The sequence below is a fragment of the Cherax quadricarinatus genome, chromosome 28 (genome assembly GCF_038502225.1).
Source record: "Cherax quadricarinatus isolate ZL_2023a chromosome 28, ASM3850222v1, whole genome shotgun sequence".
NCBI classification, from domain to species: domain Eukaryota; kingdom Metazoa; phylum Arthropoda; class Malacostraca; order Decapoda; family Parastacidae; genus Cherax; species Cherax quadricarinatus.
In genome coordinates this window covers 13,688,170-13,708,434 of record NC_091319.1, presented here as the reverse complement: position 1 = coordinate 13,708,434, position 20,265 = coordinate 13,688,170, and the positions used below count along the sequence as shown (strand labels likewise).

Here is a 20,265-nt window from a genome sequence, read left to right as displayed (position 1 = left end):
AGCTGGCCCAGTGGCTTGTTTGCAATCGTGTTATTACGATTTCGCGAGTCAGAGTCGAGAAATTAAAGATCACATGAGAAGCGCCGAACGAGCGAAGCAAAAACACTGCTAACATTACATTAATTGTATTTAATGCTAACAATACCTCGATCAGAGTGATCCGTCACAATAACTGAGGTCATGAAGACGAGCTTATCAAGGCTGAGAAACTAATCACGTCATATTTACCTCTCCATTGCTTCTGTCGTCTCCAAAATTTAATTCACTTTTGTATTGGACTGAAGAAGCCTGCTGGGAAGGCGAAACGTCTCGCGAGTAAAAAATACCTAACTGTTGTACACACTGAAAAAAAAATCTCTTCTCGTAACAGTTTGCTATGACAGGAAAGGCAACGAATGAAGACACCGCCGTGACTAGGGTTGTAGAGGGAAGAAAACACAACTGTCACAGAGGGAGGGACATAACATCAAGGAAAGGAAATAATGAGTATAAATTACAATTTAACATGAAGCTTCAACGATGTGGCGAGAATATTTAAGAGCAACAAGGTACGAGAGAAGAGACAAGGCTCGAGTAACCAGAGAACAAATACATCATTACATAGCGTAGAACAACAGCGGGAAACAGAACAGTTCTTAAATAGTCCATATCAGAATTAGAATCGTTGATTTCTAGATTGTAGAAGGCTGTCTTCAATTAATTATTTCAAAATTATGGAGTCATCTTTAATCGTTGATTTCAATGATTTGCAAATTATGATGAGTTGTCGTAAACTGCCAATTTTAAAATATTGAACGACCGTCTTCAGTTGATTTGCAAATTGTGAACGGGTGTCTTCCATTGTTGACTCGGGAATCATGACCCAGACAAACGCTGGTCTTCGTCCGGCTGCGTGAGGTCTCACTCGCACATTTGCATACATATTGCGTACTACTAATACCCGCGACTTTGTTGACGCACGACCACACGCTGGCCCCTTTATCTGTCAGGCAACACACTAGTGTGCATAAAACAAGAGTCAAACATACTTCGGTCTTTGTAGTATGTTCGGCAACGCATCTCCTACAACAGGGTGCGATATTGGAAGCGAGGTTCTCTCTGGTCTGAATAAACAGCTCACCCACGTCACTGCAGCAAGAGTACTCAACGCTGCCGCTGCACCGACGTAGACAACCGAGGCAGTTCATTTTGGCCGTGGCTGGTGTCAAATGAAAGAGAAGTGAAGCCATTACGAAGTGTAGCCGGTGGCAAGCTGATGGAATGACACACACACACACACACACACACACACACACACACACAACCATAATGCATCGGCACTTCAACACCATAAACGCGACGGTAAAGCTTGTCACAAGCAGTTATTTCAGCATCGACCAACCCGTCACTCCCGTGAGAAACCTTCCTTACCACACAATTAACAATCCTTACACAGTCTTCCAGTCTCACCTTCCTGACACACTCTTCCCTCCTCCACACAGTCCTCTATCCTCTACCCGTTTCCCTTCTGCTCCTCCCCTTCCTAGCAGCATTCTGAATAAATTAAAAGAAACATTTTCTGCCAAGGACCTTAAGAAGACTAACAACCAATTTGCTTAAGTAAAAGTTCTGAAATTGGTTGAACTGGAAGTAAATACACAGATCAAACATCTCCCTCAAAAATGGTTCATGCTCTAGAATTTTCTATTTTTGACTCTGGGATAAACGTGCTTTCATTAGCTAAGCAGGCAAAATGTGAGCTTTTCGAGATCCAAATGTTGAAATATGAAGGATTTACCACCAAGCAGAATGTTCGGCAGGGGGGCTTATTCTGGACGCTTAGATACTTCTGCTTTTGCCTAGATTTCTGCTTGATGTTTCTTCATTTATTAGAGTCTATCTAGTTCTGTGTATAAGTGACATGGTTATTTTTATTTCCGATGATTAGAATACTGTACTTGAATACAGTGAAGTGCATCTGTTGCCTTTTTTTCTACGACAATATTAGCTTGATGAATAAAGTACTTGGGTGTTTTTATTGGCAGAATGTTCGCTTGCACAACAGGCTTGTTCAGTCGAATGCAGGTGAATGCAGCACTGGAAGCAGTACAAGTACTGGACGTGATCATTCCGTCATCCTGAGGCCCAGTGATATTCTCTGCATTTTTATTCAGGGTATGTTTGAGAAGTCAGCGAACTTACTCGTGTCTTTTGTTTATTCCGTCGTCAAAGGTCATTAACGACGTCGTCAAAAACTAATCCTTTTGGAATGCTATTTGTGATCCGTCCTGATTCTAATTTCACCATATTTATGCAAATTCTTTGCTGCCTATTAGTTAGCTATACCTCAACCAGTTAAAGACAGAGAGAGAGAGAGAGAGAGAGAGAGAGAGAGAGAGAGAGAGAGAGAGAGAGAGAGAGAGAGAGAGAGAGAGAGAGAGAGAGAGAGAGAGAGACAGCACATGGCACTGGAGAAAACTCCATTAATACCATGTGCTGCCACTTTCTTTGAGAGTTTTCAGTGTTTTACTCAAGTTTCTTAGACTAAGAGCAGGTCACTAGCGTCAAGTCAATACCTCTCTTCCTCTGAAGGGACACTTCTCCTTGGTTTAATCTCTCCTCTTCTCCCGCTTGCCAAGCCTATCCAATTTCCTCTCCTTGGTGCAGCCACTGGCAGCCCTCTCAACCTGCCATCCCGCAAAGACACGCCTGCCACGCTAACATATCCTTGGCGAACAGAAATTACAAGAGGATCGGACAGGGGAATATGGAACCCCTAAATTAGCGGTGTAGCGTCTCTAATGTAATCCTGAGAGTGGAGGGACTCTCTGAGGAGATGCACTCTCCTTCTATATGGGGATGGGATTCGGTAATTCTCTAAGAAAGTGAGAATACAGAGCACAAATATTTGTATATACTTTGGAACTTATATATATATATATTATATATATATATATATATATATATATATATATATATATATATATATATATATATATATATATATATATATATATATATATATATATATATATATATATATATATATGCAATAAGATTACAGTAAACAAGTGATTTCAGAATATGCAAAACGACCACTGTGAAAGAATAGAGAAATTCCAAGCGCTTTCGTGACTACTCACATTATATTCAGTCTTCAAGAATCTGAAGTAGATGCCAGTGGACGGAGACTTGTATATTTAGTTCACTGACTTTACCACCTGTCCTTTGGACTGTTCCTTGCCACTCGTTGCCTTATCTTGCCGGAGTATAAAGTCACTTGGGAGTCATCTGTTGAGCTAGCTTCATGCTTTCCTCTCACTTCTCCACATTTTTACTTTTTGTACAGTGATTCATTATTGTTACTGTCATTCTGATATGGCCCTAAAGATTATTTAGTTTTGTTTTTAAATTTAGTGTTATTTCTTATTTTAAATTACAGGCAATCACCTGTTGCTTCCTGAACCCGGTTCTGACATTCTATCTTCCCTTTTTGGTATCTGATTCTCGCTTTATTTTGACCAGGGATCTGGCATCACCTAGGATGAAACAACATCCGCGCGCCAAAGGGCACAGTAACTTGAAGCCATCTGCAAGAGTCAACAACAGACCAACAATGACACTGAGGTAGCACACACACGCCGATAAAAACACCAAGAGAAAAACAACTGGAAACCTCTCTTACTAATGAAAATCTTCCATACACGACAACGGACAATATTCTTTTTATTGCAAACAACGAATCCTGAAGTATGTCTGAATGACCACATACCAGCCAAAACATCTAATTACATCACCTTAAAAGTGGGATGAGCTTCGTCAGAGTTCATAACTGTCTGAGTTGATAGACAAATGTGTCTCCAAACAATTGGCAGAGCGCTTGTGACTGTTTACCGACACTCCATCCTCACCTTAGGCCGAAGAACTATTGGCATACCTATTACGAAATACAACAACACACAAAAACAATTTAAATTACAACACCTCCCAATGATCACACTCCAAGCTTAATCTGCCCTGCTCTCGGACAAATATATGTAGGAAGGTTAGCACGACCTCCACGGAGACAGTGCTCAACTAATATAGATAAACTGACGATCGATGGACATAAACTACTCTCGGTTTGCCTACCAGGTCTGTGCTTTACTCTGAGGGTGGTCAAACTAGCACCATAACAACAATGGCGCTACAGCCTCCCGGTAACATATTGCTGGTTACAGCAAGACTTCGTCATTTCTGCGTTCCGGGATTCTTTATATTCCTTATGAAATTCCTGTAAATCCTTGCACCCGCTCGAATATGTGTGTGTGTGTGTGTGTGTGTGTGTGTGTGTGTGTGTGTGTGTGTGTGTGTGTGTGTGTGTGTGTGTGTGTGTGTGTGTGTGTGTGTGTGTGTGTGTATGTATGTATGTGTGTGTGTGTGTGTGCGTGCGTGTGTTTTAAACTGATAAGTATATTCTGTGGCCACTTTATTAGGTACACCCTACTAGTACTGGGTAAGGCTTCATTTTGCCCCAAAAACAGCCAGAATTCTTCCTGGTATAGATTAAAAAAGGTACTGGAAAAATTGTTTAGAGATTTTGGTCTATGTTGACATGATAGCATCACGCAGTTGCTTCAGATTTGTCAGCTGCACATTCATGCTGCGAATCTCCCGTTCCACCACAGCCCAAATATTTATGCCAAATTCAGACCCTACCATCTGCAAGTCGCAACAGAAATCACAATTCGCCAAACCAGGCGATGTTTTTCCAGTCTTCACCTGTTCAGTCTTGGTTAATAAGTGCCCACTGGAGCTTCAGGTTCCTGTTTTTAGCTGACAGGAGTGGAACCCAGTGTGGTTTTCTGCTGTTGTAACCCATCGACTTCAAGGTTCGACATGTTGCGCGTTCAGAGATGTTCTTTTGCATACCGATGTTGTAATGTGTGGTCGAGTTACTTGCACCTTTCAGTCAGTTTGAAACAATCTGGCGATTCCCCTCAGACTTCTCTCTTTAACAATGTGTTTTCGCCCACAGAACTACTGAAGTTTCTGATATATTCAAACCACCCCGTCTGACACCAACAATCATTCCACGGTCAAAGTCATTTAGATCACATTCCTTTCCCATACTGATGTTCGGTCTGAACATCATCTGAACCTCTTGAATATGTCTGCATGCTATTAGGCACTGAAGTACTGTCACATGATTGACTGAGTAGATATCTGTATTAACGAGTAGGTATACAGGTGTACCTATTAAATTGGCCACTGAATGTATTTTGAAAAACCTCATAACAAGACTCTTTCCTGCCATAGAATGAAGGGGTGATTATTACTGCGTCGGAAGATGGGTCGGATGGGGTTGTGGGTCTCATGGGAGGGTGGGACGCATGGGGGGGTGATGGTGGGATAAGGGGATGGGATGGATGAGGGGATGGCTTGCATGAGGGGATTAGTTGGATGAGGACGGGTTTGCTGGGGAATGGGTTGGATGGGGGATGGGCTGGACGAGGATATGGGATGGATGGGGGAATGGGTTGGAAATATGAGAGGTGCGGGTGGCTTACAGTCTAGTTACGGCGTGTAAATCTGAGTGACAGTCTCTCTCAGCCTCACCTGTCCTGCCAACCTGTTACACCTGGCCTCTACACGTATCTCTTTTACCCCTCTCCAACCTTTCTCTCTCTCTTAAGTACAGTAATATATGCTTCCCTTTACACCTGCCTCTTTAAGTTTGGTGGGTCGCCCAGTTCTAGTACTCGTGTTGAACGTGAGGGAAACGCAGTGTTATTGAGAGAAACATAGTGAAAGTGAAGGATATGTGGTGAAAGTGAGTATACGGTGAAAATGAGAGAAATGACAAAAATAATAATGTTAATTGATACTGATGAAATATCTGTACACTTTTTTAAATGAACCACTAAACCTGTATGGGTCACTGAGCAGAATGAGTGGTGTAGGCTCGATCCTCCGTGTACACTCGATTAACACTATGATGCGACACATCCCTATCTCACTGTAACAAACAACAACATTAACTTACTCTTCTCAATAACTTCACAACATATACAACCAGATTTTTAATTTTCTCTTTACCTTTTGCTGCCGGAGTGTCGAGCCTCCAACATTTTTTTCACCGAATATCCTCCACGGGTTTAGCCCTTCATATAATAATATAAGAAAATAATTTTTTTTAGAGTAAATAACTGGAATTACTTTTTTGAACACACACACACACACACACACACACACACACACACACACACACACACACACACACACACACACACACACACACACACACACACACACACACACACACACACACACACACACACACACACACACACTCATGGGCAGACCAAAAACAATTTTATTATCGGAAAAAACATTGAATGAGGATTTCCTTGCTGTTGCACAAAAACTTTATTTGTTCAACAAACAGAACATATTTTGTTATTGAAAAAGAATGATACACGCGGGAGAGAACAACTTTTTCTCGGGTTTACTGCTTTATAAAATACAACAACACCTGTTATGTTTATGTTCTATAGTGTACACACATGTATTCTCCTCATATATATATATATATATATATATATATATATATATATATATATATATATATATATATATATATATATATATATATATATATATATATATATATATATATGCAAAACAACCACTCTGAAAGAATAGAGAAATTCCAAGCGCTTTCGTGACTACCCACATTATCAAGGAACTATGATAATGTGAGTAGTCACGACAGCGCTTGGAATTTCTCTATTCTTTCAGAGTGGTTGTTTTGCATATTCTGAAATCACCTGTTTACTGTGATCTTATTGCATATATATATATATATATATATATATATATATATATATATATATATATATATATATATATATATATATATATATATATATATATATATATATATATATATATATATATATATATCAGGAGAATACACATCGGCAGTTTCCCACCAAGGCAGGGTGGCCCGAAAAAGAAAAACTTTCATCATTCACTGCATCACTGCCTTGCCAAAGGCGTGCTTACACCACAGTTATAAAACTTAAACATTAACACCCCTCCTTCAGAGTGCAGACACTCCAACAGCATATCAAGTCCTAAAAAACCATTTGTCTCCATTCACTCCTATCTAACACGCTCATGCATGCTTGCTGGAAATCCAAGTCCCTCCTTTACCCCTCCCTTCAACATTTCCTAGGCCGACCCCTACCCCGCCTTCCTTCCACTACAATTTATATGCTCTCCAAGTCATTCTATTTTGTTCCACCCTCTCTACATGTCCGAACCACCTCAACAACCCCTTCTCAGCCCTCTGGAAAATAGTTTTGGTAATCCCACACTTCCTCCTTACTTCTAAACTATGGATTCTCTGCATTGTATTCATTCCCCATATTGGCCTCAGACATGACATCTCCACTGCCTCCAGCCTTCTCCTTGTTGTAACATTCACCGCTCATGCTTCACACCCATATGAGAGCGTTGGTATAACTACACTCTCATACATTCCCCTCTTTGCTTTCAATGATAATGTTCTTTGTCTCCAAAGACTCCTCAGTGCACCACTCACCTTTTTCCCCTTGTCAATTCTATGATTCGCCTCATCTTTCACAGACCCATCTGCTAACACATTCACTCTCAAATATCTGAATACATTCACATCCTCCATACTCTGTCACTCCAATCTGATATCCAGTCTTTCGTTACCTAAATTTTTTGTTATCCTCGTCACCTTACTTTTTCCTATATTCATTTTCAATTTCTTTCTTTTACATACTCTACCAAACCCATCCACCACTCTCTGCTACTTCTCTTCAGAATCTCCCAAAAGCACAGTGTCATCAGCAAAGAGCAACTGTGACAACTCCCACTTTGTGTTAGATTCTTTATCTTTTCAACCCACACCTCTTGCCAACACCCGAGCATTCACTTCTCTTGCACCCCCATCTACAAATATATTGAACAACCACGGTGACATGACACATCCCTGTCTAAGGCCTACTTTTACTGGGAAATAATCTCCCTCTCTCCTACATACTCTAACCTGAGCCTCACTATCCTCGTAAAAACTCTTCTCTGCTTTCAGTAACCTACCTTCTGTTCCATACATTTGCGATATCTGCCACATTGCCTCCCTATCCACCCTATCATACGCTTTTTTCAAATCCATAAATGCCGCAAAAACCTCTTTACCCTTATCTAAATACTGTTCACCTATGTGTTTCACTGTAAACACTTGGTCTACACACCCCCTAACCTTCCGGAAGCCTCCTTGTTCATCTGCTATCCTGCTCTTCGTCTTACTCTTAATTCTTTCAGTAATAACTCTGTCACACTTTACCAGGTATATTCAACAGGCTTATACCTCTATAATTTTTACACTTAGTTTGTCCCCTTTGCCTTTATACAAAGTAACTATGTATGCTCTAAGCCAATCTTTAGGTACCTTACCTTCTTCCATAAATTTTATTACCACTCCAAAACTATGTTCCCACCTGCTTTTAACATTTCTATCTTAATCCCGTCAATTTCAGCTGGCTCTTCCTCACTCCTACAGGATGATATTCCTCCTTGTCCTATACACGAAATCACAGCTTCTTTATCTTCATCAACATTTAAGAATTCCTCAATATATTCCATCCATTTTCCCGATACCTCTAACTCTCCACTTAATAACTCAATTCTCCTATTTTTAACTATCAAATCCATTCGTTCCCTAGGCTTCCTCAACTTATTAATCTCACTCCAAAACTTTTTCTTATTTTCAACAAAATTTGTTGATAACATCTCACCCACTCTCTCATTTGCTCTCTTTTTACCTTCCTTCACCACTCTCTTAACCTCTTTTTTTCTTTTCTCCATCTTTGCATCACTTATAGTTTGTAAAAAACCTCATAAGTAAAAACCTCTCATATGCTAACCTCTCATATAACTTTTTTTACATCATCATTCCACCAATCGCTCTTCTTCCCTCCCGCACTCACTTTCCTGTAACCACAAACTTTTGCTGAGCACTCTAACACTACATTCTTATACGTACCCCATACATCTTCATCCACATTGCCTATACTTTCACTAGCTCATCTACCCTCCAATAGTTGTTTATATCTTACCGTAACTGTCTCCTCCTTTAGTTTATAAACCTTTACGTCTCTCATACTTGCTGCTTCCATTCTCCTTGTATCACATCTACCTTTTATTTTCACTGTAGCTACAACTAAAAGATGATCTGATATTATATCGGTGGCGCCTCTATAAACATGTACATCCTGAAGTCTATTCAACAGTCTTTTATCTACCAATACGAAGTCCAACAAACTCTCATTATATCCTTTTTTTGTTAAAATATATATTACCTATAACCAAACCCCTTTATACATATATATATATATATATATATATATATATATATATATATATATATATATATATATATATATATATATATATATATATATATATATATATATATATTTATTATCACACTGGCCGATTCCCACCAAGGCAGGGTGGTCCGAAAAAGAAAAACTTTCATCATCATTCACTCGATCACTGTCTTGCCAGAAGGGTGCTTTACACTACAGTTTTTAAACTGCAACATTAACTCCCCTCCTTCAGATATATATATATATATATATATATATATATATATATATATATATATATATATATATATATATATATATATATATATATATATATATATATATATATATATATATATGTCGTGCCGAATATGTAAAACTGGTCAATTAGCAAGAACTTATTTAAAATTACGTCCTTTCTGAAATTTTCTCTTATACGTTTAAAAATATATTTTTTTCATTAATGTTAATTTAAAAATTTTTAATTTTGCACCAAAAGAATCTTAGAAAACTTACCTAACCTTATTATAACAAGAGCAATTTATTTTAGCCTAACCCAACTAAATATATTTTTGATTTGTTTACAGTAATTTAATACTAAACAAACACAGTGAAATATATTTTTTTCGTTAGGTTCAGAATGATTTTGGCGAAATTATTGCATACACAAATTTTCACTTGTCCTATATGGCAAGATGAGCGTTGCTATTTAAGCCAAGATCGCAAGTTCTGCCTATTCGGCACGACATATATATATATATATATATATATATATATATATATATATATATATATATATATATATATATATATATATATATATATATATATATATATATAAATACATAATTTAAATCCTGTATTATTCCTCATCATATTGATCTCCACCACACACACTCCACCACACACTCCACCACACCCTTCACCAAATACCCTCCACGACACACCCTCCATTATACACCCACCACCACACCATCCACCACCACCACACACCCTCCACCACATACCCTCCAACACACATCATTCACAACACACCCTCCACCACACATTTTCCACCACACACACTTCACCATACACCCTCAACCACATACCCTCCACCACACACACTCCACCATACACCCACCACCACACCCTCCACCACCACCACACAAACTCCACTGCACACCCTCTACCACACACCCTCCACCACACATGATCCACCACACATCCTCCACCACAAACCTTCCACCACACACCCTCCACCACACACCCTCCACCACAAACCCTCCACCACACACCCTCCACCACACGCCCTCCACCACACACCCTCCACCAAACCATCCACCACCACACACCCCCCTACACAAACCCTCCACCACACAACCTGCACCACCACACACCCTCCAACACACACAATCCACCACACATCCTTTGCCACACCATCCACCATCACACACCCTCCACCACACACACTTCACTACACACTCTCCACCACATACCTTCTACCACATACCCTCCACCACACACTCTCCACCACACACCCTCCACCACACACCCACCACCACATCATCCACCACACACCCTCCATCACACACTCTCCACCACACACCCTCCACCACACACCCTCCAACACACACCCATCACCACACACCCACCAGCACACACCCTCCACCGTACATTCTCTAATACACATCATCCATCACACACCCTCCACCACACATCCTCCACCACACATCCTCCACCACACACCCACCACCACACACCCTCCACCACACATCCTCCACCACATATGATCCATCACACACCCTCCACCACACGTCCTCCAACACACATGATCCATCACACACCCTCCACCACACATCCTCCACCACACATGATCCATCACACACCCTCCACCACACATCCTTCATCACACATCCTCCACCACACACCCACCACCACCCACCCACCATCACACACCTTCCACCACACATCCTCCACCACACACCCACCACCACCCACCCACCACCACACACCCTCCACCACACATCCTCCACCACACATGATCCATCACACACCCTCCACCACACATCCTCCAACACACATGATCCATCACACTCCCTCCACCACACATCCTTCACCACACATCCTCCACCATACATCCTCCACCACACATCCTCCACCATACATCCTCCACCACACACCCACCACCTCACATCCTCCACCACACATGATCCACCACACATTCTTCATCACAAATCCTCCACCATACATCCTCCACCACACACCCACCACCACACATCATCTACCACACATGATCCACGACACATCCTCCACCACACAACCTCCACCACACATCCTCCACCACACACCCTCCACCACACATCCTCCACCACACCATCCTCAGGTCAATCACTAGTGACGTGCTGTTTACCCCACCTCTCCATTATTTTGTGAGGGGATTTACAGAGTGGTGTGTGTGCGTGCATGCGTGCGTGCGTGCGTGCCGGCGTGTGTGTGTGTGTGTGTGTATGACTGACGTTCACCCTTCTCTCTCTTGCACTCTTCCCTACGTTTTTTACCTCGTACTTTGCAAAGTTAATCAGTTGTTTGACCTTTCCCTGACTTATGTGATACCAATAATTATTATTTTGTGCTAACTATACATAAATTATAAAATTTGCTTTAATCAATGAGAATATCTTTTAATCTTACCCCATCGGCTGCTTTTCACCCCATAGTAGATTGGTCCAACGAAGAGAGGAAAAAACACCTTCACCATCACTCATTCAACAGCTATCTCGTTATAAGTATGCGAAGATCTTCATGACTCCAGTGACCCTCGGGGCTCCAGCACCATCACTAATTCCCATCCTACCATAACATACATGGCGCTTGTTTGGTTAAACCATTACTGCCGAATAAGCCAAACGTGCAAATTGTAGGTAAGATTTGTGTTGTGTAGGGTCGTGTTGTGTTGGGTCGCGTTGTCTAGGGCCGTATTGTGTAGTGTTGTGTTGTGTAAGGTCGTGTTGTGTAGGATCGTGTTGTGTGGGGTCGGTTTGTGTAAGATGGTATTGTGTAGGGTCGTCTGTGTAGGGTCGTGTTGTTTAGGGTCGTGTTGTAGGGTCGTATTACGTATTGTCGCGTCGTGTAGGGTCGTGTCTTGTAATGTCTTGTAATGTTTGGCTACGCCGTATCTCTACCAAACATAAAGATATTGTTTTTTGTTGGGTCCCTGGTCATGTCGACGTACAGGGCAATGAACAGGCAGACACTGCTGCGCGGTCAGCAGTACATGACCTACCAATTTCCTATCGAGGTGTTCCATTTCTGGACTATTTTGCTGCAATAGCTACCCACCTTCGCACCCGTTGGCAACAACGTTGGTCAACTCTGCTCGGTAACAAACTTCATTCTATTAAACCGAGCATAGGTTACTGGCCGTCTTCTTGTCATCAGTGCCGAGGTTGGGAGACCACTCTCTCCCGCCTTCGCATTGGCCACACTCGTCTTACTCATGGGTATCTCATGGAGAGGCACCCTGTTCCTCTCTGTGAGCAGTGTCAAGTTCCAGTATCGATTAGCCACATTCTGTTAGACTGCCCTCTCTATCAACGAGCACGCAGAATTTACCTCCAACGTCGTCTTCGTTCTACTACTCTCTCTTTACCTTCCCTTCTTGCTGATGGACCCTCCTTTAATCCTGACTCTCTCATTGACTTCTTGACAACGACTGATTTACTCCACAAACTCTGATGATACTTTTCGCACTCCCCTCAGCCCTTTCTAGTTCAGTCTCTTGCTGCCCTTTACCCTTTCACCATCCACTACCCCGCTGTTATCCGTAACCTATTACTCATCCATCTCCCTTTTGCCATCTGATGCCCTCGCTTCCTTCCTGCCCTGCAGCGCTGTATAGTCCTTGTGGCTTAGCGCTTCTTTTTGATTATAATAATAATAATAATTACATACTTGTGGTTCAGTATACATTTTCACAGTCTTATGTAACCTAACCCAAAGTAACGTAACATAAAGTAATTTAACCCAACGTAACGTAAATTAACCTAACATTACCTAACAATTAACGTTAAGTAAATTAACCTAACATAATCCAACCTAACCTAACTCTACTCAGTTTAAGCAAACTTAACCTAACCCTATCTAAAAATAAGGAAAGCTCAACTTTCGGAGTCAAAGGGAACGTTCATAAATAGACGCTGCCCACCTAGTGAGAAAATATAAATTTAAACCATTTGTTTTTTCCCGGCGAGATGAGGATACAAACTCACGGAAATTTGTAGCATTTCTGCTGCACGCTGCGTCTTCTTTCTTACTACCTACCCCACTTTCCATGATCAACATGCCTTGACGGAGAAAAACACATCGTTTAAGGTAGAACGTGGGGAGAGAGAGAGAAAGAGAGAGAGAGAGAGAGAGAGAGAGAGAGAGAGAGAGAGAGAGAGAGAGAGAGAGAGAGAGAGAGAGAGAGAGAGAGAGAGAGAGAGAGAGAGAGAGAGAGAGAGAGAGAGAGAGTGGTTTGTTTACATTAGGTAAGGACAGATAACAAAGCCTCAGGGAGGGACAAGTAACAGCCTCAATGAGGGACAGGTAACACAGCCTCAGGGAGGGACAGGTAACATAGCCTCACGTCAGCCTCTGTCTCACTCCCTCACCCTGTTTGTCCAAGAAGGCCATTATCGATCCTTACACCACCTCTAATATTGCTGAGCCTCCACCAATGGCCCTCAACCACTGATCCTTCAACACAGACCCTCCACCACTGAACCTCCACCACTGAGCATCCACCACTGAGCCTCCACCACTGATCCTCCACCACTGAGCCTCTACCACTGAGCATTTACCATTGAGCCTCTACTACTGAGCATCTACCACTGACCCTCCACCACTGACCCTCCACCACTGACCCTCCACCACTGACCCTCCAACACTGACCCTCCAACACTGACCCTCCACCACTGACCCTCCAACACTGACCCTCCACCACTAAGCCTCCACCACTGAGCCCCTACCACTGAGCGTCCACCATTGACTCTCCAACACTGACCCTCCAACACTGAGCCTCCACCACTGAGCCTCCACCACTGAGTGTCTACCACTGAGCCTCTGCCACTGAGCCTCTGCCACTGAGCCTCTGCCACTGAGCCTCTACCACTGAGCCTCCACCACTGAGCCTCCACCACTGAGCCTCCACCACTGAGCCTCCACCACTGAGCCTCCACCACTGAGCCTCCACCACTGAGCCTCCACCACTGAGCCTCCACCACTGAGCCTCCACCACTGAGCCTCCACCACTGAGCCTCTGCCACTGAGCCTCTACCACTGAGCCTCCACCACTGAGCCTCCACCACTGAGCCTCCACCACTGAGCCTTCACCACTGAGCCTCCACCACTGACCCTCCACCACTTAGCCTCCACCACTGAGCCTCCACCACTGAGCCTTCACCACTGAGCCTCCACCACTGAGCCTCCACCACTGACCCTCCACCATTGACCCTCCACCACTGAGCCTCTGCCAATGAGCCTCCACCACTGAGCCTCTGCCACTGAGCCTCCACCACTGAGCCTCTACCACTGAGCCTCCACCACTGAGCCTCCACCACTGAGCCTCCACCACTGAGCCTCCACCACTGAGCCTCCACCACTGAGCCTCCACCACTGAGCCTCTACCACTGAGCCTCCACCACTGAGCCTCCACCACTGAGCCTCCACCACTGAGCCTCCACCACTGAGCCTCCACCACTGACCCTCCACCACTGAGCCTCCACCACTGAGCCTCCACCACTGAGCCTCTACCACTGAGCCTCCACCACTGAGCCTCCACCATTGAGCCTCCACCACTGAGCCTCCACCACTGAGCCTCCACCACTGAGCCTCCACCACTGAGCCTCCACCACTGAGCCTCCACCACTGAGCCTCCACCACTGAGCCTCCACCACTGAGCCTCTACCACTGAGCCTCCACCACTGAGCCTCCACCAGGAATAGTGTTGCTGAGGGCAGGAATAGTGTTGCTGAGGGCAGGAATAGTGTTGCTGAGGGCAGGAGTAGTGTTGCTGAGGGCAGGATTGGTGTTGCTGAGGGCAGGAATAGTGTTGCTGAGGGCAGGAATAATGTTGTTGAGAGTAGGAATAGTGTTGCTGAGGGTAGGAATTGTGTTGCTGAGGGCAGAAGTAGTGTTGCTGAGGGCAGGAGTAGTGTTGCTGAGGGCAGGAATAGTGTAGCTGAGGGCAGGAATAGTGTTTCTGAGGGCAGGAGTAGTGTTGGTGAAGGCAAGAATGGTGGTCTTGAACGTAGGAAGACTGTTTCTGAAGGCACGAATAGTAATGCTGAAGGCAATAATAGCGTTGTTCAAGGGAAGAATAGTGGTGTTGAGGGCAGAGACGATCTTGTTGTGGGCATTAGTAGTGAGAGAAGAGAAAGCTGTTGTTATGTTGTCTTACAGGGTAATGTGTGGCAGTGTATGCAAATGGAATTTGTTATATATATATATATATATATATATATATATATATATATATATATATATATATATATATATATATATATATATATATATATATATATATATATATATACATATACATATATAATAGCAGTTAGTATACACAGCTGGTTTTATTGCTTGAAGTGTTGCTGGAATGAGAGAAAAGTATGACTGACAGTGCCAGGGAAAACCAGTTAGCCGGACTTGGGTCCTGGAGGTGGGAAGTACAGTGGTTGCCCTCTAAAGGAGGGGTGGGGGACGTTGCAGTTCGGAGGGTCATCTAAACTAGGATGTCTGCGCACTTCTGATAATAATAATGATAATAGCAATAATAATAATAATAATAATAATAATAATAATAATAATAATAATAATAATAATAATAATAATAATAATAATAATAATAATAAGCATTTTTCAGGTTTGAGGGAGACCTCACCGTCTTGTTCGTATCCTCAGGGAGAATAAGTTTAGTTCTTTAAGACTTTACTTTATGTAGTTTGTTTCTTAATGAGAGAGGGAGAGAGAGAGAGAGAGAGAGAGAGAGAGAGAGAGAGAGAGAGAGAGAGAGAGAGAGAGAGAGAGAGAGAGAGAGAGAGAGAGAGAGAGAGAGAGAAAAGTGAACGAGAGAAAAATAGAGAGATGATGGGTGTGAAGAGGAGAGATGAGAGACAAGAAGAAAATGATGCTGAAACTGAGATGAAAAAGCGGAAAGTGAGAAGTCCAGAAGAAGAACGGAAGGAGAAGAGGGGGTAGAGAAGAGTAAGGAAGGAAACAGAGGTGAAGGAGAATGTGGGAAGGAGAATGGAGGAAGGAGAAGAGAGGAAGGAGTAGAGGGGAAGCAGAATGTGGGCAGAAGAGGGGAAGAAGAAGACAGGAAGGAGTAACAGTAGGAGGAGGCAAAGGGAAAGATGGGAGGATAAAACAACAGTAATGGAAGGGTAGGTGAAGGAGGAAAGAGGAAAGAAATGAAACACAAGAGAAAAAAGACAAGGAGAGACAGGGAAAAGAGAGAAAGAGATAGAGGAAAACAAAAGTGAGAGAAAGCAAAGGAGGGGGGGGGGCAAAAAAGTATGAGGTCAAGACAAGCCAGGGCTCAAGACAAGCCAGGGGTCAAGATAAGCCAGGGGTCAAGACAAGCCAGGGATCAAGACAAGCCAGGGGTCAAGACAAGCCAGGGATCAAGACAAGCCAGGGATCAAGACAAGCCAGGGGTCAAGACAAGCCAGGGGTCAAGACAAGCCAGGGATCAAGACAAGCCAGGGGTCAAGACAAGCCAGGGATCAAGACAAGCCAGGGGTCAAGACAAGCCAGGGGTCAAGACAAGCCAGGGGTCAAGACAAGCCAGGGATCAAGACAAGCCAGGGATCAAGACAAGCCAGGGGTCAAGACAAGCCAGGGATCAAGACAAGCCAGGGGTCAAGACAAGCCAGGGATCAAGACAAGCCAGGGGTCAAGACAAGCCAGGGCTCAAGACAAGCCAGGGGTCAAGACAAGCCAGGGCTCAAGACAAGCCAGGGGTCAAGACAAGCCAGGGATCAAGACAAGCCAGGGGTCAAGACAAGCCAGGGATCAAGACAAGCCAGGGGTCAAGACAAGCCAGGGATCAAGACAAGCCAGGGATCAAGACAAGCCAGGGGTCAAGACAAGCCAGGGATCAAGACAACCCAGGGGTCAAGATAAGCCAGGGGTCAAGACAAGCCAGGGATCAAGACAAGCCAGGGATCAAGACAAGCCAGGGGTCAAGACAAGCCAGGGATCAAGACAAGCCAGAGGTCAAGACAAGCCATTGGTCAAGACAAGACAGGGGTCAAGACAAGCCAGGGGTCAAGACAAGCCAGGGGTCAAGACAAGCCAGGGATCAAGACAAGCCAGGGATCAAGACAAGCCAGGGATCAAGACAAGAAAGGGATCAAGACAAGCCAGGGGTCAAGACAAGCCAGGGATCAAGACAAGCCAGGGGTCAAGGCAAGCCAGGGGTCAAGACAAGCCAGGGGTAAGACAAGCCAGGGTCAAGACAAGCCAGGGGTCAAGACAAGCCAGGGGTAAGACAAGCCAGGGATCAAGACAAGCCGGGGGTCAAGACAAGTCAAAGATCAAGACAAGCCAGGGTCAAGACAAGCCAGGGGTAAGACAAGCCAGGGTCAAGACAAGCCAGGGGTCAAGACAAGCCAGGGATCAAGACAAGCCAGGGGTAAGACAAGCCAGGGATCAAGACAAGCCAGGGGTCAAGACAAGCCAGGGGTAAGACAAGCCAGGGATCAAGACAAGCCAGGGGTCAAGACAAACCAGGCTCAAGACAAGCCAGGGGTCAAGACAAGCCAGGGATCAAGACAAGCCAGGAATCAAGACAAGCCAGGGGTCAAGACAAGCCAGGGGTCAAGACAAGCCAGGGGTCAAGACAAACCAGGGGTCAAGACAAGCCAGGGATCAAGACAAGCCAGAGGTCAAGACAAGCCAGGGATCAAGACAAGCCAGGGGTCAAGACAAGCCAGGGCTCAAGACAAGCCAGGGGTAAGACAAGCCAGGGTCAAGACAAGCCAGGGGTCAAGACAAGCCAGGGGTCAAGACAAGCCAGGGGTCAAGACAAGCCAGGGATCAAGACAAGACAGGGGTCAAGACAAGCCAGGGGTCAAGACAAGCCAGGGGTCAAGACAAGCCTGGGGTAAGACAAGCCAGGGTCAAGACAAGCCAGGGGTCAAGACAAGCCAGGGGTCAAGACAATCCAGGGGTATGACAAGCCAGGGATCAAGACAAGCCAGGGGCCAAGACAAGCCAGGGGTAAGACAAGCCAGGGATCAAGACAAGACAGGGGTCAAGACAAGCCAGGGGTCAAGACAAGCCAGGAGTATGACAAGCCAGGGATCAAGACAAGCCAGGGGTCAAGACAAGCCAGGGATCAAGACAAGCCAGGGGTCAAGACAAGCCAGGGGTAAGACAAGCCAGGGTCAAGACAAGCCAGGGGTCAAGACAAGCCAGGGGTCAAGACAAGCCAGGGGTCAAGACAAGCCAGGGATCAAGACAAGCCAGAGGTCAAGACAAGCCAGGGATCAAGACAAGCCAGGGGTCAAGACAAGCCAGGGCTCAAGACAAGCCAGGGGTCAAGACAAGCCAGGGATCAAGACAAGACAGGGGTCAAGACAAGCCAGGGGTCAAGACAAGCCTGGGGTAAGACAAGCCAGGGTCAAGACAAGCCAGGGGTCAAGACAAGCCAGGGGTCAAGACAAGCCAGGGGTATGACAAGCCAGGGATCAAGACAAGCCAGGGGCCAAGACAAGCCAGGGGTAAGACAAGTCAGGGTCAAGACAAGCCAGGGGTCTAAACAAGCCAGGGGTCAAGACAAGCCAGGGGTATGACAAGCCAGGGATCAAGACAAGCCAGGGGTCAAGACAAGCCAGGGGTCAAGACAAGCCAGGGATCAAGACAAGCCAGGGGTCAAGACAAGCCAGGGGTAAGACAAGCCAGGGTCAAGACAAGCCAGGGGTCATAAAACAGTCTGGCAGGACAGTGATGGACGTTCTAATTTGAACGTTTTCGGGTTTTTCTGGTCACCTCGTTACCAGACGTGTCTGCCAGTTTTTCTGATTATCTTATTTGTGGTTAAAATAACTTACGTTAAGTTAACTTTAAAAATAACAACTGAAAATGGTGTTAACAACGTCTAAAATTTGACGTTGTGACCATGTGTACAACTTGACTTTGTGACCATGTGTACAACCTGACGTTGTGACCACGTGTACAACCTGACGTTGTGACCACGTGTACAACCTGACGTTGTGTTTATATTGCCGTTGTGACCACGTGTACAACCTGACGTTGTGACCACGTGTACAACCTGACGTGACCACGTGTACAACTTGACGTTGTGACCACGTGTACAACCTGACGTTGTGACCACGTGTACAACCTGACGTTGTGACCACGTGTACAACCTGACGTTGTGACCACGTGTACAACCTGACGTTGTGACCACGTGTACAACTTGACTTTGTGACCACGTGTACAACCTGACGTTGTGACCACGTGTACAACCTGACGTTGTGACCACGTGTACAACCTGACGTTGTGACCACGTGTACAACCTGACGTTGTGACCACGTGTACAACTTGACGCTGTGACCACGTGAAAAACTTGACGTTTATTACCACGTGTAAAATGACGTTCATTACCATGTGCAAAACTTGACGTTTATTACCAAGTGTAAAACTTGACGTTTATTACCAAGTGCAAAACTTGCCGTTTATTACCAAGTGTAAAACTTGCCGTATATTACCAAGTGTAAAACTTGCCGTTTATTACCAAGTGTAAAACTTGACGTTTATTACCAAGTGTAAAACTTGCCGTTTATTACCAAGTGTAAAACTTGACGTTTATTACCAAGTGTAAAACTTGCCGTTTATTACCAAGTGTAAAACTTGACGTTTATTACCAAGTGTA

At 44.3% G+C, this 20,265-nt stretch overlaps 1 protein-coding gene across 3 annotated transcripts in view; it reads right to left on the bottom strand.

Annotated features, from left to right (window-relative positions):
• LOC128693288 (FMRFamide receptor) overlaps positions 1–20,265 on the bottom strand; it is a 525,101-nt gene that overhangs the window by 174,324 nt on the left and 330,512 nt on the right. The window lies entirely within an intron of this gene.